This window comes from Hemiscyllium ocellatum, chromosome 44 (genome assembly GCF_020745735.1).
Source record: "Hemiscyllium ocellatum isolate sHemOce1 chromosome 44, sHemOce1.pat.X.cur, whole genome shotgun sequence".
NCBI classification, from domain to species: Eukaryota; Metazoa; Chordata; class Chondrichthyes; order Orectolobiformes; family Hemiscylliidae; genus Hemiscyllium; species Hemiscyllium ocellatum.
The window spans coordinates 10,233,081-10,258,902 of NC_083444.1; the positions used below are offsets into that span (position 1 = coordinate 10,233,081).

At 48.8% G+C, this 25,822-nt stretch overlaps 1 protein-coding gene across 1 annotated transcript in view; it reads left to right on the top strand.

Moving 5' to 3' along the window:
- The first annotated feature begins 1,244 nt into the window (after positions 1–1,244).
- The window catches only part of LOC132835302 (guanine nucleotide-binding protein G(I)/G(S)/G(T) subunit beta-2), a 111,693-nt gene continuing 87,115 nt past the window's right edge, over positions 1,245–25,822 (top strand). The window contains exon 1 of the mRNA XM_060854734.1: positions 1,245–1,356. The gene's annotated coding sequence lies outside the window, so the exon portion shown is untranslated. The remainder of the gene's footprint in view (positions 1,357–25,822) is intronic.

Below are 25,822 nucleotides of genomic sequence, written 5' to 3' on the forward strand. Positions count from 1 at the left end.
TTCAAGCTGTGTTTGAGAGGAGGAAACTGATGCTCTTTAAAATGGCATAAGAGTATTTGGTAGCTGCCCTAGATTTATTTTTTAAAAAGGGGGACAGAAATGCCACATGGTGGAAAGTGCATTCATTGCAAATAATTATTTATTTTAGAAGGCAAAAGGAAAAATGAGGCAAGAAATAGATGATTGTTTGCAATGACAGAAGATGGAGGCATTGATGCACACAGTCCCTGATTGATTGACAGCAGCTCTGGGTGAGCTGGGGTCACGTGCTCCCTCCCTGGATGGAGCAGGGCGGCCGCTTCCAATAACTGACAGGGGGGGTGCTGGGAGACAGTAGCAGTGTGGCCGCTCAAGCTGACCATCCCAGGGCCTGCAAGCCGGACTGCAAAGGCTCACCTCAGAGTAGCAGGCAAAAAAAAAACAAAAAAAGAACCAATTCCGAGGCGAGGGAAGGAGTCTGGGTGGGCGAGGAGTGAGATTTCGGTTGGCCACCCGCGCTCCTCCCCGCCCCCCCCCCATGGCAGGGCGCTGACCCAGCAGGTGGTCGCGTCCGACGCTGGGCGGCGGGCCGGCTGGAGGAGCATAAGCGAACCCGGAGTTTGCGTTGCTCGCTGAACCACTCACGTGTGTCGCTTTGCCCCCGCCAGGGCGGGGAAGGCGGGGGAGGGGCGGAGGGAGGAGGGCGGGGCGGAGCGGAGGGACGAGGGAGTGGGGGGCGTGGCAGAGGGAAGGGGCGGGGCGGTGGGACGAGGGAGGGGCGGGGCGGAGTGAGGAAGGGAGCGGGGCGGGGTGAGGAAGGGGGCGGGGCGAGGAGAGGGCAGGGCGGGGCGGAGAAGGGGGCGGGGCGGAGTGAGGAAGGAGGCGGAGCGGGGTGCGGAGGGGGCGGAGTGAGGAAGGGGGCGGGGCGGAGTGAGGAGGGGGCGGAGTGAGGAAGGGAGCGGGGCGGGGTGAGGAAGGGGGCGGGGCGGAGTGTGGAGAGGGCGGGGCGGAGTGAGGAAGGGGGCGGGGCGGGGTGAGGAGGGAGCGGAGAGAGGAAGGGGGCGGAGCGGGGTGTGGAGAGGGCGGGGCGGAGCGAGGAAGGGGGCGGGGCGGGGTGAGGAGGGGCGGAGTGAGGAAGGGGGCGGGGCGGGGTGAGGAGGGGCGGAGCGAGGAAGGGGGCGGGGCGGAGTGAGGAAGGGGGCGGGGCGGAGCGAGGAAGGGGGCGGGGCGGAGCGAGGAGGCGGCGGCAGCGGGTGGACGTCAACAGAAGCCAAGAGGCAGCCACAGGGCGAGGACCCTTGTCACTGGCGGGCGACTTATATCTTTAAACCTATGCGGCTTTGTCACCCTTTTAACATCGTGAATCATCAGTGGAAGGTAAGCAGAAGGAAATAAATTGGAGGGGGTGGGGTGGGGAATGAGAAATCATTGTCTTTTTCTGGGGTTATTAGAGCAGGCCACTGGCAGGAGATGACTCACAGAGCATCTTCACTGGCAAACATCTCTCCAACTGGGATTCTCTTTGCATTTTCCCCAAACTGATTCCTGCAAAACTACCATTTTTCAAAAAGCTCACATTTTTTAATTGCACTTTCCTTGGTGCTTTTGTAAATTATGAAGCCTGCTAACTTCAATTTAAATTAACTTGGATTTTCTTGCATTTTTACAAATTAATTCTTGCAAAATTCCAATATTTTTCTAAAAAAAATCCAGTTTTTAATTGGGCTTTCCTTGGTGTTTTTGCAAATTTATGAAGCCTGCTAACTTTTAATTTTTAAAAAAAAATTAACTTGGATTTTCTTGCATTTTTACAAATTAATTCTTGCAAAACTCCAATATTTTTCTAAAAACAGGATCAAAATTCCAATATTTTTCTAATAAAAAATCCAGTTTTTAATTGGACTTTCCTAGGTGTTTTTGTAAATTATGAAGCCTGCTAACTTAATTTAAAAAAAGCACTTGGATTTTCATAAATTAATTCCTGCAAAACTCCAATTTTCTTTTGAAAAAATTCCATTTTTAACTTGACTGTCCTTGGTGTTCTTATAAGTTATAAATCGCACTAACTTAAATTTAAAAAAAACATTTTTTAACTTGGAATTTCTTGCACAAGTCTAATTTTTAAAAAATCCTATTTTTAACTTTGATGTCCTTTGGTATTTTTGTCAATAATGAATCCTGCTAGCTCTTAATTGTTAAAATTTAACTTGGAATTTCTTAATTTTTCTGCAACTTATGAATCCTGCCAACTCTTAATTGTTTAAAAAGATTATTTTTGACTTGGATTTTCTTGCATTTTTGCAAGTTATGCATCCTCCTTAACTTGTAATTTGAAGCAATCCTTTCAGGTCATCTTGGATTTTTACGAATTATGAATCAATTTATAGAAAGAATGTTAGTTTTAATGTTTTTTTTAGAAAAACATTCTTCAGTTTTTAGGATACAGTTTCTCTAAATTGTGAGTGTTAATATTTTCATCTTATTCAATAAAAAATAATAATCGCCTTTTCTTGAATGTTAAGGTATAAAGAGACCTCTGCAGCCATTAAACAAAAAAAACACTTTTATTTTGCAATTTTTATCTTGCTTTTGTTTTTGGCTTTTTATTTTAGAAAGAGATCCCAAAATGTAGAAATGGTTGCTTACTTTTTTTTCTCTCTGTCTCTGCCCTGCTTTCTTGTGAGAATTTCCTGTCTGAAAAGGCCTGAGTTGAGAGGGAGAGAGAGCTTCATTTTCTGATTTGGGCTTGTGTTTTTAAACAATTCTGTGGCCCCTTTTGTTTTGCATTTTTTTTAAAAAAGCTAGTGTGTTTTTTTTAATCTATTTTTATATTTTTATTGTTTTTGTGTTCCTCTTGCTTGTTTTTTCCTTTGTGCCTCCATCTGTATCCTTTCCTAACCTCCCATAATCTTACATTTTTGATCCACAATTGTCTGCCTTCTCCATATCCGTCATAGCTTGCATTCTATCAGCACTTATAAACCTTGGGATATTCCAGTTTAGTTCTGTGCTTCATATTTTTAAAAACATTTTAAGCTTGGCCTTTGTTTTAAAGTATAATACTCTTGATGGTTTGAATGCTTATTTTTCCAATGTCTATCCCACCCCCTCCTTCAGAGAGTAGGCTTTATACTTGTTAGCATTCAGTAATGTCGTGTGTGATTCACCAGGGAGTGTGTGTTGTCTGCGCAGAGTTAATGGTGCTTTGATTCTTTGTGCACTTCCTACAGAAGAAAAAAATAAATTTTGTTTATGGAAATGGAATATTTAACGTATTTTGGGGATATTGCACGTTTACTTAACCTAATATCTGTTCTTGCCTGAGCGTTTATATGATGAAAGCCAGCCTTTCCATTAGCTTTCCTGTTCTGCTCCCTACATTCCCTTGTTAGTGGATAATTTCCCTGTGCTTTTGTAGTTTACAGATCCTCACAAGGCTGCCGGATTTTGCGTTTTTCTAACGGGGCGGCAGCCAACGTTGTCTTTACCAGGGGGATTGATTTGCTTCCCTCTTTCAGGATTTGAGTGTCAGCCCTTCACTGCTGGAATTGGGAAGGACCTGATGCTTTGTCGAATGCAGTGGAGCCAATGTTTTAAAGCTTTCGTTTTTCCTTTTTCCAACCCCCCCCCCCCCCTCTCCACCCTGTTTCCCTCCTGTTCTCTTTTTGTGTGTAATGGCGTGAGGGGAGGTTCCTGTCTCCCTTGTGCTCTCTTTCTCTCTGTGTCTCTCTCTCTCTCTCTCTAATTTTTAACAGCCCGTGATGGCACAGATGTGATGCATATGGTTAATGATCATGAATATTCCATCGGTTGTTGCGTTGTAGACTCTGGTATCTTTTGTTTGACCGTGCTCCTCATTTTTCAAAATGTACTCCGTTTTCTGGCTGTCATGCTTAACTGTTTCACTTTCAGCTAGGGCGGCACTTCGGTGTCAACAATGCACAACATCCTCTTCCTCATTGTGGTGCCTTTAGCGTTTTTTAAGCCGGCGGTTTTAACCCTGTTTGCAGGGTTTTTATAACTCTCTCTGCCCCTCCAGTGTACGCCCCCTGGGAGGGTGGGGTGCTGGTGGGAAAAACAAGTCGAGTATGCCGCACAGGGATTTTTTTTTTCTCTCTCTCAAAAAGTGTACATTTATAATGCACCTTTTTGACATTAATCAACCATCTGCAAGGTCCTACACAGGAGCCTTAACAAGCAAAATGTCCACCGAGCCATGCAAAGGCAGGGAAATGAAAGCTCGGATAACGAGCTAGGTTTTCAGGAAGAAGTGGGGGGTGGGGTAGGGTGAAGAGAGAGACAGAGGTGGGAACGAGGGACGGAATAAGATATAGAAGCAGAACTAGGCTATTTGGCCCATTTAGTCTGCACCGCCTTTGGATCATGGCTGATATGTTTCTCAACCCCACTGTCTTGCATTCTCCTATCCCTTGATCTCCATAACAGTCAAGAGCAACATTTAAGAGGCATTTGGATGGGTATATGACTAGGAAGGGTTTGGAGGGATATGGGCCGGGTGCTGGCAAAATGGGACAAGATTAGGTTAAGGTATCTGGTCGGCATGGACGGGTTGGGCCGAAGGGTCTGTTTCCGTGCTGTACATCTCTATGACTCTATGAGCATCACTCTTAAATACACTCAAAGGCTTGGCCTCCACTGTGACAATGCGGTTCCATAGATTCACCACACTGTGGCTGAAGATAATCCTGCTCCTCTGTTCTAAAGGATCCTCCCATCACCCTGAGGCCGTGCCCCCCGGGTCCTTGTCTCTTCTACAACTGAAAATATCCTCTCTGCATCCACGCTATCCAGGCCCCTGAGTATTCTGAAAGCTTCGATGAGATCCTAACACTCATCCCTCAAAACGCCCAACAGGAACAGGCCCAGAGTCCTCAACTGGCTCTTGTACAACAAGCCCTTCATTTGTAGTAACTTTCTCGTAACCTCCTCTGGACCCCCTCCAACACCGTTACGTCCTTTCTTAGATGTGGGGTCCCAAACAGCTCGCAATGCTCCAAATCTAGCCTGACCAGAGCCTTGTACGGCCTCAGCGGTACATCTCTCTTGTATTCTAGCCCCCTTCCAATCCAGGCCTGAGCGCCCAGGCAGCTGAAGGCATGGTGTCTGATTGTGTAGCTTGTGCAATTCTCCTCGCTCCACTAAGTTCCAGAATTGGGGAGTTGGAATTTGAGGGTTGTGTCTGTGGAGGAGGACCTTGGAGTGGCATTATAGCACAGAAACAAGGCATTTTGGCTTAACCGCTGTGTGCTGGAGTTGGTGCTCCAGCTGTCCCAAGTGGGCATCTCATCCTTCCTGTAACGTGGATGCTTTGGAGAGGGTGCGGAAGACGTATACTGGGATGCTGCCTGGTTTCGGGGGATATGAACTATCTGGAGAGTCCAGAAAAACTCGGGTTATTTTCTCTGCAGCAGCAGAGACTGAGGGGAGAATCGATAGCAAGGCTGTTCAATTGAGCTGCATAGATAGGGTTGACTATCAGAATCTTTTGCCCTGAGTTGAAATGTTGAACACAAAAGGATATATGTTTAGGGTGAGAGGGGGAAAAATTCAAAGGAGATCCCAGGGGCAGGTTTGATTGACACAGGGTGGTAGAGGTCTGGAATGTGCTGCCAAGGTAGTGGTGGAGGCAGTTACAATAGGCACATTCAAGGGATTTTTTGATAAGCACATGAATATGCAAGGAATAGAGGGATGTGGCTGAAAATGTGTTGCTGGAAAAGCGCAGCAGGTCAGGCAGCATCCGAGGAGCGGGAGATTCGACGTTTCAGGCATGAGCCCTTCTTCAGGAATGAGGAGGGTGTGTCCAGCAGGCTAAGATCTCTGCCCCCACCCCCCACTCCGGCCTATCACCCTCACCTTGACCTCCTTCCAACCTATCGCATTCCCAACGCCCCTCCCACAAGTCCCTCCTCCCTACCTTTTATCTTAGCCTGCTGGGCACACTCTCCTCATTCCTGAAGAAGGGCTCATGCCCAAAACGTCGACTCTCCTGCTCCTTGGATGCTGCCCGACCTGCTGCGCTTTTCCAGCAACACGTTTTCAGCTCTGATCTCCAGCATCTGCGGTCCTCACTTTCTCATAGAGGGATGTGGGCCAAGTAGGCGAAAGGGAGGACTGCAGATGCTGGAGGTCAGAGTAAAGAGAGTGGCGCTGGAAAAGCACAGCAGGTCAGGCAGCATCCGAGGAGCTTGAGAATCGACACTTCGGGCAAAAGCTCTTCATAGGAATGAGACTTGTGGGCTGAGGTGGTGGTGAGATAAATGAGAGGGGGTTGGGGCTGGGGAGAGGGGATGGTCGCTGAGTGTGCACTAGGTAGATGAAGGTGGGGTAATGGTGATAGGTCAGAAAGGAGGGTGGAGTGGGAAGATGGACAGGTTGTGAGGGCAGTTCCGAGTTGGAAGGTTGGAACTGGGATAAGGTGAGGGGGGGAGGAGAAATGAGGAAACTGGCGAAATCCACATTGAAGCCATAGGGTTGGAGGGTCCCGAGGTGGAAGATGAGGCATTCTTCCGCCAGGCTTCGGGTGGTTAGGGTTTGGCGATGGAGGAGGCCCAGGACCTGCATGGTATGTTTGGCTACTGGGTGGTGGCGTTGCTTGGTGTGGGTGTCCCAGAGATGTTCTCTGAAGCGCTGTGGACCAAGGGCAGGCAGAAAGGGTTAGTTTAATTTGGTGTCATGTTTGGCACATCGTGGTTGGTCGAAGGGTCTGTTTGTGCTCTCTACAGTTTTTATTCCAGTAAATGTAGTGTAGTTGCTGTTGGAACTCAGGAAGCCCAGAGCAAACTTTCCCCACATCAAACTTCCCCCTCAGTGGCAATACAGAACCGATCTAGATCATCGTGAAGTTCATCATGGGGGTAAACGTTGGCCAGGAAGAACGTCTGTTGCTTTCTTTGAGTAGTGTTGTGGGGTGTGTGATTGCAAGAAAGTGCACTGGGGTTGGCTGAAACCTCCCCAACATGTGGGCAAGAGCAGAGGAACTCTGTCATCTCATCCACTGCCTTGCCCATGTTCTTGTTGCCTCTCTTGGCACCATCTTGAGTGCCCAGTTATGCACGTTGACACATCCATCTTAAAGTTCACTTCACTTGATTGAAAGGCGCTATGTAAATGTAGCCATCGATGGCGATGAGAAATCTCACTCACAGACCATAGTGATTTTGAGTGGTTCAATGCATTTTTTTTCCCCCCTTTGGTCAGTTTCCCTCGTCCTGTCCTCCCTGAGAGTTTGATCTTGTCCAAAAGCCTCCTGTCTCATGTCATAACTCTCATCCGTTCACCCCCTCTTGGACTCGGTGACCTACACTGAATGCCTGTTTTGCTTTCACATTCTTCTGCCATCTTGCCTCTTCTGATCTCTGCAGTTTCCTTTCGGGCCTACGACCCTGAGATCTCAGCGAGTCTCTTAATGCCAGCCCCTCGAACATCTCCCTGTTAGTCGCTGTGTTTGCAGTTGCCTTGGCCCCCAAGCTCTAGATGTCTGCCTCTCTTCCTTTTGGAAGATGCTGTGGAAAACACTTGCTCCTTGACCAAACTATCAGCTGTCAGTCAGTGTTAGCAGTACAGGCCCAGCTAAGAGCCCACCAGTATAGCTCCTGAGGTGACTGCGAGCCGATGATGCTGACTGGACGTTGTGTTCTAAGAGCTGGGTAACTGCAGTGGATCACAGACTCACAGCCCGACTGTGTGTTTATTATGATAGGTTTTGTATCCCTCCCGCCCCTTTCTTTTAGTTATTTGAAAAATCTTTCATGCTGTTGGTAAAACTTCAGCTCCTTTTGGGCATTCGGTGCGGGCAACTCAGGGGACCTTCTCGTAGCTTGCTCCTGGGCCTGGTCAGTTTGGCCATTAGCAGGTTTGGGCAGTGGAGGGAGGGGGGTCTGCACTGCTGACTGTCTGCCCCTCTTCCAAGTCTACATTCATGACCGGGTGGCCTTGGAGAGGGAACAGGCGCTGTCCACCATACCCTTGATTTGTTTAGGTAAAAAAACATCACCTGACACCAGGTTCAAGTGCACCGGGTTTATTTGGAAACACTAGCTTGTGGAGCCTCGATCCTTGGTAGCCCCTGAAGGCAGGGCCAGGGTCTGAAGGGTGGTTTATTCAAACAAACCCTGTTGGACTAGAACCTGGTGGTGTGAGTTTTGACCTGGTCCAATCCAGTCCAACACCGGCAACTCCCCACCATTGGTTCATCAAGTCATAGAGATGTACAGCGCAGAAACAGACCCTTCGGTCCAACCCGTCCATGCCGACCAGAAATCCCAACCCAATCTAGTCCCAGCACCCGGCCCTTATCCCTCCAATTGTACCAGCCTCCACCACTTTCTCTGGCAGCTCATTCCATACACGCACCACCCTCTGTGTGAAAATGTTGCCCCTCAGGTCCCTTTTAAATCTTTCGCCTGTCACCCTAAACCTATGACCTCTAGTTCTGGACTCTTTTTTTTTCCCCCCCATCCCGGAAAAGACCTTGTCTATTTACCCTATCCATGCCTCTCATAGTTTTATAAACCTGTCTAAGGTCACCCCTCGGCCTCTGACGCTCCAGGGAAAACAGTCTGTTCAGCTTCTCCCTGTAGCTCAAATCCTCCAACCTTGGCAACATCCTTGTAAATCTTTTCTGAACCCTTTCAAGTTTCACAACATCTTTCCGACAGGAAGGAGACCAGAATTGCACACAATATTCCAACAGTGGCCAAACCAATGTCCTGTACAGCCGCAACATGACCTCCCAACTCCTGTACTCAATACTCTGACCAATAAAGGAAAGCATACCAAATATCATCTTCACTCCAAGGTCTCTTTGTTCAGCAACACTCCCTAGGGCCTTACAACTAAGTGTATAAGTCCTGCTAAGATTTGCTTTCCCAAAATGCAGCACCTCGCATTTATCTGAATTAAACTCCATCTGCCACTTCTCAGCCCATTGACCCATCTGGTCCAGATCCTGTTGTAATCTGAGGTAACCCTCTTCGCTGTCCACTACACCTCCAATTTTGGTGTCATCTGCAAACTAACTCTTATGTTCACATCCAAATCATTTCTATAAATGATTAAAAGCAAGTGGACCCAGCACCGATCCTTGTGGCACTGCACTGGTCACAGGCCTCCAGTCTGAAAAACAACCCTCCACCACCACCCTCTGTCTTCTACCTTTGAGCCAGTTCTGTATCCAAATGGCTAGTTCTCCCTGTATTCAGTGAGATCTAACCTCGCTAATCAGTCTCCCATGGGGAACCTTGTTGAACACCTTACTGAAGTCCATATAGATCACGTCCACCGCTCTGCTCTCATCACTCCTCTTTGTTACTTCTTCACAAAACTCAGTCAAGTTAGTGAGACATGATTTCCCACACACAAAGCCATCCTGACTTTTCCTAATCGGTCCAAATACATGCCTGTCAGGATTCCCTCCAACAACCTGCCCACCACCGATGTCAGGCTCACCGGTCTATAGTTCCCTGGCTTGTCTTTACCGCCCTTCTTAAACAATGACACCACGTTTGCCAACCTCCAGTCTTCCGGCACCTCACCTGTGACTATCGATGATACAAATATCTCAGCAAGGGGCTCAGTTGCCCTGTTTAGAGAGAGGTTGGCATCACAGTGTAGAATGTTATCTCCCCTTTGGTGTTTTGCATTGCCCTTAATGTGCTTTCCATGTGAATTATTCAGTTGGTAACCACCAGTGATCTCTTGGTGGTGGTTAATAGATGCAAAATAGCCCAGGTGGTTTGGTGATGGGAGGGTGGGAGCATGTGAGTAAGAGCACTTCTGGATAGGAGAAAAATAAAAGCTGGATCCTCAGAAAGGGAGTGCTCGCTGTTCGCTAGTCTTTAGGAATGGTGGGGTCCTCGTTGGAGATGAGGTAATACAGAAGGTAGGAACTGGAGTAGGCCATTCAAGCCCCTTGAGCCTGCCCTGTCATTCAAGGCTGATCATCGAGCTCAATCCCCTAATCCCACTCTCCTCCCAGATCCCTTGGTCTCTTTAGAATGAGAGAAATCTTCATCCCGTGTGTCAGAAATAGAGAGAGAATGAGAAGAGGAAATAGTGAGGTTGGACATGAAAGTACATTTATCTCCCCCCGCCTCACCAATACAGTTTTGATTTAGTTCCCCTCCTCTTGTCATCTTTTCTGTCACACCAACCTTTGGGGGCAGTGTCTATGATTTAGATTAGATTACTTACACAGTGTGGAAACAGGCCCTTCGGCCCAACAAGTCCACACCGACCCGCCGAAGCGCAACCCATCCATACCCCTACATTTACCCCTTACCTAACACTATGGGCAATTTAGCATGGCCAGTTCACCTGACCCGCACATCCTTGTGACTGTGGGAGGAAACCGGAGCACCCGGAGGAAACCCACACAGACACGGGGAGAACGTGCAAACTCCACACAGTCAGTCGCCTGAGGCAGGAATTGAACCTGGGTCTCAGGCGCTGTGAGACAGCAGTGCTAACCACTGTGCCACCGTGCCGCCCACAGTCAAGGGAGGAGGATATCAACTGGGCCTTGCTGGTGAGATCCACGTCCCATAAACGAACAGCAGGACGGACTTGTCAAGTAACGTGGTTGAGCTGTCGGTGGCAGGTTTTATTTCAGGGGGGTTGGCAGAGTGGATGCCCATCTTTGTTAAATGGGCTTTGAATTAACTGAGAGTTGAGCTACTCTGAGGGGAAAATTGCATTTGAGTCGGATGAACCGTGGCGCAAGCCAAGGGGGGAGAAAAAGCGATTGCACATTGACATTTCTGTGGCCTCCCTCTCTTCTGACTGGTAGCTCGTAGGGGTGCAGAGGAGAGCGAGTGAATGGACATCCTGCCCCTCAAACTGGCTACGATCAAGATACGTGAGCACTTGGAAGACAGAAGCAGTGACACAGTACAAGGGAGAGCTGTCCTACTAACCCTCATGAAATGACCTATTAAGCAATGCATTTATCTTCAGGCTAGAGTTGAGTTCAAGTTGTCCTTTGATGCCAAGAGAGTCTAATGGACGTTGATTTTTGCAGTGGTGAGAATGTTCCGAGTGCCCACTGAAATTTCACCGGCTCTGTGGGCAATTAGCATCTGACATCTCATACTGTCAGCTCTGGCTGAAGCAAGCCGAACATTGACCCATCCTGGGCGGAGGGCGGGAAGAAGGAGTTGCATTTGTATAACCACGTGCGCTGTCTCGGGATGTCACGCAAGACCTTGTGGCTTTTTTCCTCTAGAGTAAATTCAGTGTTCCAGTGTAACAGTGGGCACTGTTCCCTCCCGTAAAGAGCAGCATGACCAAATAAAATGGGATTGTGTTTGTGTTCAAGGTTGAATATCAGCCAGGGCACAGGGGAGTGCTCCCTCTTTGAAGAGTGCCACAGGATTTTATTTTTTTACCTCCCCAGTTAAGGAGGAAGAGTGGGGCTTCAATGCGAGAGGAACAGAATGTAAAGGTGTGAATGCCATCCTGCAGTTGGGCAGTTGTGGGCGGCACGGTGGCACAGTGGTTAGCACTGCTGCCTCACAGCGCCTGAAACCCGGGTTCAATTCCCGCCTCAGGTGACTGACTGGAGTTTGCACGTTCTCCCCGTGTCTGCGTGGGTTTCCTCCGGGTGCTCCGGTTTCCTCCCACAGTCCAAAAGATGTGCAGGTCAGGGTGAATTGGCCATGCTAAATTGCCCGTAGTGTTAGGTAAAGGGGTAAATGTAGGGGTATGGGTGGGTTGCGCTTCGGTGGGTCGGTGTGGACTTGTTGGGCCGAAGGGCCTGTTTCCACACTGTACGTAATCTAATCTAAGCCTGTGCTAAAAGGAGACCCTTTGTAAGGATGGATGTGAATGCATTAGAAACTGTTCAGGGAAGGTTTCTTCAATTGATATCTGGGCTGAAAGAAACACGCAAAAAAAATGGAGATAATGTAGCAGGGCCCATGGAAAGAGGAACCAAATGAACTTTTCAAGTTTGACAAGACTCCTTTTCATATCGAAACAATAGCTCTGTTTCTGTCTCCACAGATGCTGCCAGACCTGCTGAGTTTCTCCAGTATTAGAGTAGAGGTCTACAGCACAGGAAAAAGGCTCTTTGAACCTGTGCCTAACTATTGTAATCCCATTTGCCAGCACTTGGCCCATACTCTTGTATGGTCTGGCATCGCAAGTGCACATCCAAATACTACTACGATGCTATGAGAGTTTCTGCCTATACCACCCTGATGAGCAATAAGTTCTGGATTCCCACCACCCTCCAGGTGAAATAGTTTTCCTTTTACATCCCTCTCAACTCCCTGCCCCTTACCTTAAATCTATCCCCTGGTCATTGATCTCTCCTCTGAGGGGAAATGTTTCTTTCTGTCTTATGATTTAATAGAGACGTACAAGATAATACATGGCTTGGAAAGGGTGGACGCTAGGAAATTGTTTCCGTTAGGCAAGGACACTAGGACCCGTGGAGACAGCCTTAGAATTAGGGGGGGGGGGGGGTCAATTCAGAACAGAAATGCGGAGACATTTCTTCAGCCCGAGAGTGGGGGGCCTGTGGAATTCATTGCCGCAGAGTGCAGTGGAGGCCGGGACGCTAAATGTCTTCAAGGCAGAGATTGATAAATTCTTGAAGTCACAAGGAATTAAGGGCTACGGGAGAATGCGGGTAAGTGGAGTTGAAATGCCCATCAGCCATGATTGAATGGCGGAGCGGACTTGATGGGCCGAATGGCCTTACTAGCACTCTTATGTCTTATGGTCCCCTCTCTGTGACCCTCATAATTTGACATCCTATCAATTGTGTGTGATATATTATGAGGAACGATAGGACTGGCTGAGCTTGGAATTTAGAATGATAGAAGGTGATCTTGATATATTTTTGTTAAAAAAACCTCCAGGGTTGTGAAGGTGGACGCTGAAAGGATATTTCCCTTTTTTTATGAGAGAAACTGTGCCCTCTGGTCCTAGAGTAATGGTAAAGGGTCTCCCATTTGAAGGTGAAGACGAGGAATCTTTCCCCTGAGGCTTGCTGCAACTTTGGAGCGCTCTTCCTCGGTCCAGGTGGGGTGATTTGAATATTTTTAAACTGGACGTGAATGGGTTGTTGGGGATAGGGGAAAAAGGTGGAACTGAAATGTAATCGGACCAGCCACAACCTTACTAAATGACCAGAGCAAGCTCAAAGAGATGTATGGCCTACTCCTGCTAATTCGAGTGTTTAATGTCTCACTTGCTCTGACAGAGCAGTACACCCTCAGTACTGCATGGGAATGTCAACGTGGACTTGAGTCTATCACGATGAACATTTTTTTGCTCGTTTGGGGGCTGCAGTCTAGGTTGCAACGTACATGTTTGTCAGTAGGTGATGTTGGGGACGTTCAGTGCTGAAAATGTGTTGCTGGTTCAAGCGCAGCAGGTTAGGCAGCATCCAAGGAACAGGAAATTCGGGCAAAAGCCCTTCATCAGGAATGAGGAAAGTGTCTGGGGACGTTCAGTGCCAACATTAATGGGCTTGTGTTCCTTTTTTGACTATTTTTGTCATTCCTGGGCTCTTCAGCTGGGCAGACTGACAAGTCGGGATGGCTACCCTCCAGCAATTCTCTAGTTTAGATTCGGATTTCCAATGTCTGTAGGCTTTCTGCTTCCATCCCACCCTGTCTCCCGATTTGTATTTTAATTGACGTGGGCTTTGTTGGCGAGTTTGGTATTTTGCTGCTATCCCAATTAAAGATGGTGACCTGTCACTTTCGAACGTAGCCATTTCTGAGGGCCGTTAAGGTTCTGCGCGCCAGACCGGTTAAAGGTGAATGATTTTCTGACCTGGAGAACGTGAATGGACCAGATGGATTTTAATGATAATCTCCTAACATTTTAATCCAGGGTAATAGGATTTACGTTTTCCAGATGCCGTAGTGGAATGTGAACCTGCGCCTCCAGCTTATTAGTTCAGGGGTTTGGAACCTTGAATCTACTAGAATTTCCACAATGGGTGCTTGCTTTACTTCTCACAGTAGCACAGGGAAGGAGCAAAGGGTAAAAACTAGGACTGCAGATGCTGGAAACCAGAGTCTAGGTTAGAGTGGCGCTGGAAAAGCACAACAGGAAAATCCTGATGAACGGAAGGAGCAGAGTCTGCTTTCGTGTACCATATTTAAACACTTCCTCCAAATCTCCTCCCCATAATCTTCTGCTACGCGATCAAAACAGTCTGAAGGTTCTCTCAGCAGGCAGTGTCCGACTGAAGCAGCGTTGTACTGGCCGCAGCCTCCACCTTCTCATCTGAGGCCTTCAGATGTAGGAGGCCGCTTGGTGTGTTGAGTCTGTTCGAGATTCGTGGAGATCGTAGCTGATCTTGATTACCCTCAACTCCACTTTCCTGTCTTATCCCTTACTGATTTCAAAATCTGTCTGTCTCCCACCTCGAAGGGACTCAATGATGCGGCCTTTTTCAGTCATGCGTGCCACCACTTCACTCCACCTGAGAAGGGCACCCTCCTCACTTCTGAAAATGTGTTGCTGGTTAAAGCGCAGCAGGTTAGGCAGCATCCAAGGAACAGGAAATTCGACGTTTCGGGCCAGAGCCCTTCATCAGGAATAAGAGAGAGAGCCAAGCAGGCCAAGATAAAAGGTAGGGAGGAGGGACTAGGGGGAGGGGCGATGGAGGTGGGATAGGTGGAAGGAGGTCAAGGTGAGGGTGATAGGCCGGAGTGGGGTGGGGGCGGAGAGGTCAGGAAGAGGATTGCACCCTCTATCACCCTCACCTTGACCTCCTTCCACCTATCCCACCTCCATCGCCCCTCCCCCTAGTCCCTCCTCCCTACCTTTTATCTCAGCCTGCTTGGCTCTCTCTCTTATTCCTGATGAAGGGCTTATGCTTGAAACGTCGAATTCTCTATTCCTGAGATGCTGCCTAACCTGCTGTGCTTTAACCAGCAACACATTTGCAGCTGTGATCTCCAGCATCTGCAGACCTCATTTTTTACTAAAAGTTCACGTACACTGCATCTGCTGCGTTCCTCAAACTGCCCCGTTTCCTGGAGGATCAGATTTCCAAAGATGGAGTTGGATGTTCTGATACCATCTTGGCGGCTGCTGCTTTAGTTATTTTTGTAGACTTCCCTGTTTACTGCTTCATTCCTCTGAATTCAAGATCCTCTGCTAATGCACCTCCTGACTACTTTTATCTTGTGTTTTATGGGTATTTTCCCTTCTTATTTCTTATTCTCCTGTGCCAGTCAGGTATAGCCCTCCAAGTTTTGTCATTAGTCCTACCATCCAAAACCAGCGCTACTGACCCGGCTTCCTCCTTCCATCACCCGGATTTCCCACCCGCGATGGTGGACAGGTCCCTCGACTGCATCTGACCTATCAGTCCCGCTTCTCCCCACCCCCACCACCAAAACTTGCTCCTTCCCATCACTCCCAACAGTGAGCGCATACCCCCTTGTCCTCACTTCTCATCCCGCGTTCAAAGGATCACCCTCTGCATTTTTTCAAACAACTGCCAGCAGAACGCCACATCTTCCCCCCTCGTTCCCTATGCCTGCATTTCGCAGGGACCGTGCTGCCCATTTAGGGCGGCACGGTGGTTAGCACTGCTGCCTCACAGCGCCAGGGACCTGGGTTCAATTCCCGCCTCAGGCGACTGACTGTGTGGAGTTTGCACGTTCTCCCCGTGTCTGCGTGGGTTTCCTCCGGTTTCCTCCCACAGTCCAAAGATGTGCGGGTCAGGGTGAATTGGCCGTGCTAAATTGTCCGTAGTGTCAGGTAAGGGGTATGGGTGGGTTGTCGCTTCGGCGGGTCAGTGTGGACTTGTTGGGCCGAAGGGCCTGTTTCCACACTGTAAGTCTAATCTAATCATCAACCAATGGATGCCAGTGGAAGTAAATGGTAGAAGGAGCAATGATGACATGAGAGACACTGGAATATGCTACTCGAGAGGGTGTGGTGAAGGTAGATTCAGTCATGGCTTTCAGAAGGGAGTCAGATGATTATCCCCCAAAAAGCAAAGCCCCAAATCCGTTGAAGTTGTACAGGTGGGAGAGTGGGACAAGGTGAAGTGTTCCTGCGAAGTGAAAGGCACAATGGCCTTCCATTTGTGCCCCTGTTCTGTGATCCGGAGTGCCAGCGAGCTAGTTGTAGGCCTTCAGCAGGAGTTACTGCCTGAAGTGGGGCTGCTGACCGTCGCACCCCCTCCTGGGCCCGACTGAGACCCTCGCGACCACCCACCGCTTGAGACGAAGTAACTCGGCAGTTCCTCGCCCGAGCTGATTGCAGCCGAGAGCAATGGAGCGTTGTTGGTCAAGCATTGGCTTCGAGTGTGTTGACGCACATTGGAACGGGTGCGTTTTAGGTTTACGACGTCCAGTCACTGCGTCAGCTTTTACGTGGGATCTGAGGAGCATCAGTCGAATAGGTAATGTTGTCGAATATGATGAAAATCTCTTCTGACGTTGGGGGGCCTTGAGTAACCTGGGCATGGGGTAATTTTAGCTCAGTCATTTTGGGTATGAAGTCCCTCCTCCCTACCTTTTATCCTGCTGGACACACTTTCCTGATTCCTGAAGAAGGGCTCATGCCCGAAACGTCGATTCTCCTGCTCCTCGGATGCTGCCTGACCTGCTGCGCTTTTCCAGCAACACATTTTCAGCTCTGATCTCCAGCATCTGCAGACCTCACTTTCCCCTCCTATGAAGCCACAGTCAGTATAAAAAAAAATCTCAGTGAAATGATTGTCCCTGTTTTGCCACTGTGTTTGTGTTTGCTCATTCTTCCTGGGTCCTTTTGCGTAAGGATATGTCCATTTGGTCAACATTTTCTTGTCTATCTTTACCCAGTTTAAAAAAAGCTGTGTTTCTGCGGGTTGGTACAGGACAGAAGGTGGGGTGGGGGTGCATTTGGCCCAATGCTGGGTCTTAAAGGATTCCTGAAGAAGGGCTTATGCCTGAAACGTCGATGCTGCCTCACCTGCGCTTTTCCAGCAACACGTTTTCAGCTCTGATCTCCAGCATCTGCAGTCCTCACTTTCTCCCCTTAAAGGAACTATCCGATTTTGTTTCTCCTTCCTCTCTGCCTCCTCCCACGCTCGCAATCTTTCTTTCTCTCTCCCTCCTCCCTCTTCCTTACACTTATACATACACACACACACACACACACACACACACACACACACACACACAGTCCCTTTCGGCAGGTAACTGCTGCACCATTGTCTGGTGCCACTCTCTGAGAGCGCGTTCTCCAGATTGTACCAATGCTTGGTTGCATTTTCCAAACCGAGCTCCTCGCGTTTCTACCACCCTGCCGTGTTGCCTAAAGGCAACGTAACTCCTCAGCAACGTGGGACAGGAGCACCATGGGCTGGGTTTAGGAAAGCAGTTAGCAGGGCGAGTGGTACTGCTGTCCTAGAGTCTTAGCTTTAGTCACCTTCTGACACTGAGAGAGCTCAATCTTTTTTTAAAATGTTAGTGTGGACAGGGAGGAAGCATTTCCACGGACAGGACGGTCTCGGCAGGGCTGAGATTTAGCAGAGGGGAAAGATGCTTTGAACTGGAAGGCAGTGCCTGAAAGAGCACAGGAAACCGACTCAACTTGGACTGTTCTGAAAAGAGCAGAATTCGGTGTAGAGCCATGTTGGTTTGTGGCTCAAAGGGATAGTCCGTTGAGAGTCTGAGTAAATTGGGCTAACGTTCTCAGGATTTTAAAAGGCGATCTCCTCCAACGCTGCAAGATTTTGAAGGGGTTTTGACAGGATCGACGTAGTTTCTGCTGCTCGGGGAATCTAAGATGGTGTGGGGAGAGCAGCTGGGTAAGAGGTTGATGGTTTCGGATTGAGGTGCGGAGAACTTTCATCGCTCGGAGGGAGACGGTGAATCTGTTGGAATTTTGTCCTTGACGGGAGGCGGACGCTCAGTCGTTGACTTTATTTTAAGGTCTGGATTGATAGATCCTTGGTGCCTCAGGGAATCACGGGGTGTGTGGGTTGAGGGCAGGAGAATGCCATTGAAGCCCAAGATCATCCATGACCCTACTGAATGATGGAACCAGCTCGATGGGCTGAATCATTTGCTTCTGCTTGGATTCTTGTGGAGGGGGGGGAAGAGTCTGTGCCAATTCTAAGCCAGTATCCTTCCCCTGTGTCATGTGATTTGATGGAAGTTATTGTTGGCGGGACACATCTTCCAGTGTTTTGCTCAAATGGCTATTATCGCCTATTGGGGCCCAGGAAAGTTGGTTCATATCAACTAACTGAGCTGGTGGAATTGAACCTGGGATCTTTGTGGTCTGTGACTCTGCCAGGTGGGGAAGCAGGAGCGGGAGGAGGCTGTTGCAGCTCTCCAAGCCCAGTAAGATAATGGCTGGCCTACACTTCACCAATTTAGGAATTAAGGGCTAGGGGGAGAACGCTGGTAAGTGGAGTTGAAATGCCCATCAGCCATGATTTGAATGGCGGAGTGGATTCGATGGGCCGAATGGCCTGCCTCCCACTCCTATGTCTTGTGGTCTTAATTTCCTGCGGTGTCCCCATATCCCCTGATGTTGTTGCGTGCCACAGGTCAATGCAGCAAGTGTCACTTGGAGGTAGCTCAGTATTGTTTCCGTTTAAAATCCGCTCTCGTGGGATGTGGATGTTGCTAATTGCTGTTGAATTGGGTGGCTGGCTGGGGCATTTCAGAGGGCAGTTAAGAGTCTGGCCAGGCTGGGTTTTGTGAACCAGATGGGTTTTTACAACAATAGGTGTCTGTTGTTATTACTGAGAGAGTAGCTTAATTGGGTTTTAATTCCACTGGTGCTGTGGATGGATTTGGACCCATGTCCCCAAAGTGTGTCTGAATAGCTAGTACCTTGACATTACCATTGCCTTCCCCTTCAATTTGTGGGTCTTTATTTACCCGAATATATTTCACTACTGAAGGGTTTTACGTGGTCCCTCGGTGTGCCATAAGAGCCTTAGGCTGGCGTGCTGTGGCGTACACTCCAAGCTTTAGTGGGTCATTCAACGTTGCTGGAAGACTGGAGCTTGACTAACGTGGTGCCACTGTTTAAGAAGGGCGGTAAGGACAAGCCAGGGAACTATAGACCGGTGAGCCTGACCTCGGTGGTGGGCACGTTGTTGGAGGGAATCCTGAGGGACAAGATGTACATGTATTTGGAAAGGCAAGGACTGATTTGGGATAGTCAACATGGCTTTGTGTGTGGGAAATCATGTCTCTCAAATTTGATTGAGTTTTTTGAAGAAGTAACAAAGAGGATTGATGAGGGCAGAGCAGTAGATGTGATCTACATGGACTTCAGTAAGGTGTTCGACAAGGTTCCCCATGGGAGACTGATTAACAAGGTTAGAACACACAGAATACAGATCACACAGAACTAGCTCAAAGGTAGGAGACAGAGGGTGGTGGTGGAGGGTTGTTTTTCAGACTGGAGGCCTGTGACCAGTGGAGTGCCACAAGGATCGGTGCTGGGCCCTCTACTTTTTGTCATTTACATAAGTGATTTGGATGCGAGCATGAGAGATACAGTTAGTGAGTTTGCAGGTGACACCAAATTTGGAGGTGTCGTGGACAGCGAAGAGGGTTACCTCAGATTACAACAGGATCTGGACCAGATGGGCCAATGGGCTGAGGAGTGGCAGATGGAGTTTAATTCAGATAAATGCGAGGTGCTGAATTTTGGGAAAGCAAATCTTAGCAGGACTTATGCACTTAATGGTAAGGTCCTAGGGAGTGTTGCTGAACAAAGAGACCTTGGAGTGCAGGTTCATAGCTCCTTGAAAGTGGAGTCGCAGGTAGATAGGATAGTGAAGAAGGCGTTTTAGTATGCTTTCCTTTAGTGTTGGAGGCTAGTACAATTGTAACATTTAAAAGATATCTGGGTGGGTATATGAATAGGAAGGGTTTGGAGGGTTATGGGGGGCCCGGTGCTGGCAGTTGGGACTAGATTTGGATTGAGAGATCGGTAAGTATGGACGAGTTGGACTGAAGGGTCTGTACATCTCTGACTCTGTGTGACCCCGGACCTTGGAACGTGCAGGCTGTCATTGACAACTCTGTGCTGGCAAACCCCAGGGACGATTGGTCAGGCCAGAGCCTGTATCACTCGGTCTTCAGCAGTCGACATTTACCTTGGTCTGTGCGTTTGTGACCATAGGGCACAGAGAGTCGTGTGTTACTTTGTGCGTCCTCTGGCCCAAACCCTCGGGCTATTGGAAGGATGTTTTACATTTTACCTGATGGCTGACTGGATCATGTTTTAACCTCTTGCATTGTGTTCCTAGGTTTGGTAATTGATGTGGCAGCACAGTTGTGACATTAGTCAGTCAGGCATTTATTCTGTGTCGACAGTAGTCCCATTCCCGTCTAAACACGCTGTGCTCCATTTTCCTTTTTTTATATATGTCCCTTCATCAATCGCCCATCCAACCTTTTCCGTACTTAAGTGACCTCGCCAAGTTAGTGTCTGAACTGCTGACAAGGTGAAAGTGTTCCTGTCGGTGCAAGAGTCGATAGCAAGAGGGTAATTGGCAATAGAAGCAACGGGAAAAGTTTTTTTTAATGTGCAGTGAGTAGTTAGGAACTGGAAAGCATTGCCTAACAGTGTGGTGGAGGCGCAGTTGAGGCTTTGAAGAGGGAATGGTCTGCCTGAGTTTCCTTCCACAGTCCAGCGATGTGCAGGCTGGCTGTGCTGAATTGCTCATTGCGGCCAGGGCTTGCAGAATGCGGGGATAGGGTGGCTCTGGATGGAAGGCTCTTTTGGAGGGGTTGGTGTCAACGTGATGGGTCAAACGGCCTGCTTCTTCCACACTGTTGGGATTCTGTGACTCGGTGGGCCATTGTTCAGTGAGTGAGCCGGTGCGGTCAGTGGCTGCCTTGTGTGCCTGGAGCCATTCGGTCACTGCAATCACTGGCCTCAGCTGTTAATTCCGCTCATGTCATCCACTGGCTTTCAAACCTCTCTTTCCACCCCCCCCCCCCGCCCCGTATGTCCCCTCACTTGTCAGTCTTGTCTGCTTTCATTTGGTGTCCTCTTGCATTCTGTGGGACGGAAATACAATGCTCTTGGCTCCCTCCAACCTGGGGGCTGTGCCTGCAGGGTGATGGCTGACTGTGCTGGCGATGCCCCGCGTCTTGCGGCTACTTGCCGAACCATCGCGTGAATTGTGGACCTTTTGTCCTGGGAAGTGATTTGCACAGCACCACAAGTTTGCATGTTGGCAATGGCTCCGGAACTTCCCCCAAATCGGATCGCTTGAAGTGCTCGCAACAGTGGTTTCATTGACCAGAAAGCAGCGTCGCCGGGAGGCTAAGGATTATGACGCCACGTCATAAGCTGAAAGCACGTCATTCCAACTCCTTCCCGAGGGCAGGAGCCTGAATTTGTGGTCTCTGCCTTTTTTGTGGGATTATTCTCTTGCGTTCATGGTGTGAATAACCATTTTGAGTTTGCCACACTTGCAGTTATGCTCCTGCACATGTACAAAGAGCCTGTTCTGGGCTATTTTGCCCGTGTAGCATGCGCTTTTTTTTAAAAAAAAAAATTCTTTGATAGACTGTTCTGTGTGCGACGGCACCCTCAGGCAAGGTATGAGGTTCAGAAACCTTGGTGGTGACCTCAGCTGGGATAGGAATTTAACCCATGCTGTTGTCTCACTCTAATCACAAATCATCTGCCCAGCCAACTGAGCTGCCAAGGCCAGTTTTTATTTTTTGCTGCCCACTCCAATTGCCCTTGAACTGAATGACACACTTGGCCTTTTTAGAGGGTAGTTAAAAGTCAGCCATGTTTGCTGTGGAACCCGGAGTCACCTAGGCCAGATCAGGTACACTGAAACTTAGCAAATACTTACAGAGCTTAACGGGGTAATCGCGAGAACGACGTTTGCCCTGGTTTGGTGAGTCTCGAACCAGGGGGCAGAGTCACAGAATAAGAGGCAGGCCGCTGAAGACTGAAGTGAGGACTTCTTTCAAAGGTGGGGAATTTTGGGAATTCTGTATCCCAGAACACTTTGGTCACTCGACCATTTATTAATTTCTGTTTTGAGCATAATTAGACTTCCAGAGATGAATCAAAGGTTGCAGGACACAGCAGCATTGAGAGAGAGGTGATTGGTGCGATCGTCTTTGATTGGTAGGGGGTGGTTCGAGGGCCTGAATGATGTACTCCTGTACATGGCTTGGTAGATTGGCTTCACAGAAGTGAAGCAGATGACCATATGATGTCTGAGCAGAGTTTGGCCATTCAGCTCATCAGGTTTGCTCTGCCATTTTGAGTGTGGCTTCTCAACCTCATCTTCTTGTCTTCTCTCTGTAACCTTTTGAACCCTTTAACCAATCCAGAGCCTCCATTCTGTTTTCAATACATTCGGTGACTTGGCCTCCACTGCCCTCTATGGCAACGTGTTCCACAGATTCCCCACCCTCTGGCTGAAGAAATTCCTCCTCCTCCTCCATTCGAAAGGCTCATCCCTTCATTCCGAGGATGTGTCCTCCAGTCCAAGTTTTGGGAGAGTCATGGAGATGTACAGCGCGGAAACAGACCCTCCGGTCCAACCCGTCCATGCCGACCAGATATCCCAACCCAATCTAGTCCCACCTGCCAGCACCCGGCCCATATCCCTCCAAACCCTTCCTATTCATATACCCATCCAAATGCCTCTTAAATGTTGCAATTGTACCAGCCTCCACCACATCCTCTGGCAGCTCATTCCACACACGTACCACTCTCTGTGTGACAAAGTTGCCCCGTAGGTCTCTTTTATATCTTTCCCCTCCTCACCCTAAACCTATGCCCTCTAGTTCTGGACTCCCCGATCCCAGGGAAAAGGCTTTGCCTATTTATCCTATCCATGCCCCTCATAATTTTGTAAACCTCTATAAGGTCACCCCTCAGCCTCCGACACTCCAGGGAAAACAGCCCCAGCCTGTTCAGCCTCTCCCTGTAGCTCCAACCCTGGCAACTTCCTTGTACATCTTTACTGAACCCTTTCAAGTTTCACAACATAGAGAACATCTGTGTCCAAGGAGAAAGTGAGGTCTGCAGATGCTGGAGATCAGAGCTGAAAATGTGTTGCTGGAAAAGCGCAGCAGGTCCAAGGAGCACGAGATTCGACGTTTCGGGCATTCCTGAAGAAGGGCTTATGCTCGAAACGTCGAATCTCCTGTTCCTTGGACCTGCCGCGCTTTTCCAGCAACACATTTTCAGCAACATCTATGTCCCCTCTACCCAGGCTCCCCTCAGTATTCGGTAAGTTAGAGTGAGATTACTCCACCGATTTACAGTTCTCCATGATTCCTCATGACAGGGCCTTCATCCCCAGGATGGTTCTTGGAAACCTCTTTGGGCAATGCCATTTTATACTACTAGCTAGCTTACCCTTTCATCTCCTCTTCTACCCCACCCAAAAAGATTTGGTTTTGGAGTTACCCTCTGGTTTTTAAAGGTTTCCCAATCCTCTGGCTTTTCACTAATCTTCACCACATTGGATGTTTTTTCTTCAGTTTTATGCTGTCCCTGACTTCCCTCGTCAGCCGTGGTTGCCTTGTCCTTCCCTGAGTATGTTTCTTCTTCCTTGGGAGAGCATTTGTTTTGGATTACTGATGCAGTATTATTGCCATTTTCCCACTGTCCCCCCCCCCCCCCCCCCCCCCCCCCCCCTCGTTATTTTTGGAGCCACCAATGTGCTATGGAATGTCTCGTACAAATGCAAAATGTTCTTTCTAAGGAGATTGTTTTTCTTAGACCAAAAAACAATAATGGAGGGGGCGGTGCGGGTATGGAATGAGCTGCCAGAGGAAGTGGTGGAGGCTGGTACAATTGCAACATTTAAGAGGCATTTGGATGGGTATATGAATAGGAAGGGTTTGGAGGGATATGGGCCGGGTGCTGGCAGGTGGGACTAGATTGGGTTGGGATATCTGGTCAGCATGGACGGGATGGACTGAAGGGCCTGTTTCCATGCTGTACATCTCTGACTCGAACAGCAAAAGGTTAACGCCTTGCAGCGTCGGATGAAAAAAGAATGCAGTCCTATGACTAATCTTGTGATGTATAAACTCACACTGGCACCAGCTCTGGAGGAGATGGTACAGAGAAACGTTTTGGAATTGCTGCAGACTGTGTGCTGATGGCTGCTGGCATTTCAGGAGGGAACCTGGAGGAACAAGGGTATGGGTTCGAAGTTTGGATCGTGTGGGGCTTGGAGGGGAACTTGCAAATGGCAGTGTTCACATGGATGTGCACACTTGTCCTCCCAGGTGGTAGAGGTTATGGGTTTGGAAGGTGCTGTTGAAGGATCCTTGGTCAGATGGTTGTGGATGGCAGGCACTGCTGGTGTGCATCAGTGGCAGAGGGAGGGAGTGAAAGTATATGAATGGCATCCTATCAAGCAGGGCGCTTTTTTCCTGCATGATGCTAAACTGCTTGAGTGTTGTTGGAGCTGCACCCACCCAGGCAAGTAAAGAGTATTCCTTCATATTCCTGACTTCTCTTATAGACAGGCAATGGAGAGTCAGTAGATGGGTTACACACTGTTGCATTTCTCACCTCTGATCTGATCTTGTACACTATATATGACTAGTCTAGTTCAATTTCTGATGAATGGTAATGCCCAGGGTGTTGGTGGGAAATCCAGTCATTAGTATGCCACTGTGTGTCAAGGGAGGATGTTTGATGTGACCTTGTGTTGGAGGTGGTCATTGCCTGGTCTTTGTATATGTTCCTTGTCACTCAGCGGTGTCCTTCATGTCTTGCTGCATGGACTGTCACGGTTTGGTGGACTGATGTGCATGTCCGCGGATTGGTGGTGAAAAGGAGCCATGATGAGTAGCTGCAATCCATCGTATAGATAGGACTTTGCTGCAGATAGTTACAGGAGAAAGTGAGGTCTGCAGATGCTGGAGATCAGAGCTGAAAATGTGTCGCTGGAAAAGCGCAGCAGGTCAGGCAGCATCCAAGGAACAGGAGATTCGACGTTTCGGGCATGAGCCCTTCTTCAGGAAGTTACAAGTTACGTCTACATTGAGGTACTGGGTATTGGTCAGTTACTGGAGATTCGGCAGGAGATGATGGATCTAAGTAACTGGTGAGGCTCAAACCCCTCACCAGTTGTAGAAAGAGAATCCCAAGTTTGGTTTCTGGGCTGTGTTTTATGCTTGCGGCCTTGTACCATTGGGCTAAGGGAAACGATAACGAGTTAAAAGTACTTGATCTCTTGCATGAACTTGCTGGGCTTAATGGCCTCCTTCAGTATCCTTTCTGTTTGACCAGTGACCGCCATTGCCTTCGATCTCAGCCCATCTTTTGGGTCTGATGTTGATGAACTTGCACCTCAAGTGGGTGAAAGTAGAGAAGGAAGGGAGCTGAAATGTGTTTCTGAGTGTCTGTGTCAGTGGAAGTAACTTCTCAGCCCTTCCCTCCCTTGCTGCTTGATCTCCATCCTGGATCGGGCATTGGTGTGAATGGCCACCATTGTTTCATAATTTGACCCGAATGTTCAACAGCGCTGTGGTTGTACCTACACCTGCAGTGGTTCAAGAGAATAGCTCACCACCACCCTTCTCTGAGCTGCCCAGTAAGTGTTAGCTTTCCCAACTGTTCATACTCCGTGTAAGAGTAAGCAGAACTTTAAGATTACTTACTTACAGTGTGGAAACAGGCCCTTCGGCCCAACAAGTCCACACTGACCCGCCGAAGCGCAACCCACCCATACCCCTACACTTACCCCTTACCCAACACTACGGGCAATTTAGCATGGCCAATTCACCTGACCCGCACATCTTTGGACTCTGGGAGGAAACCGGAGCACCCGGAGGAAACCCACGCAGACACGGGGAGAATGTGCAAACTCCACACAGTC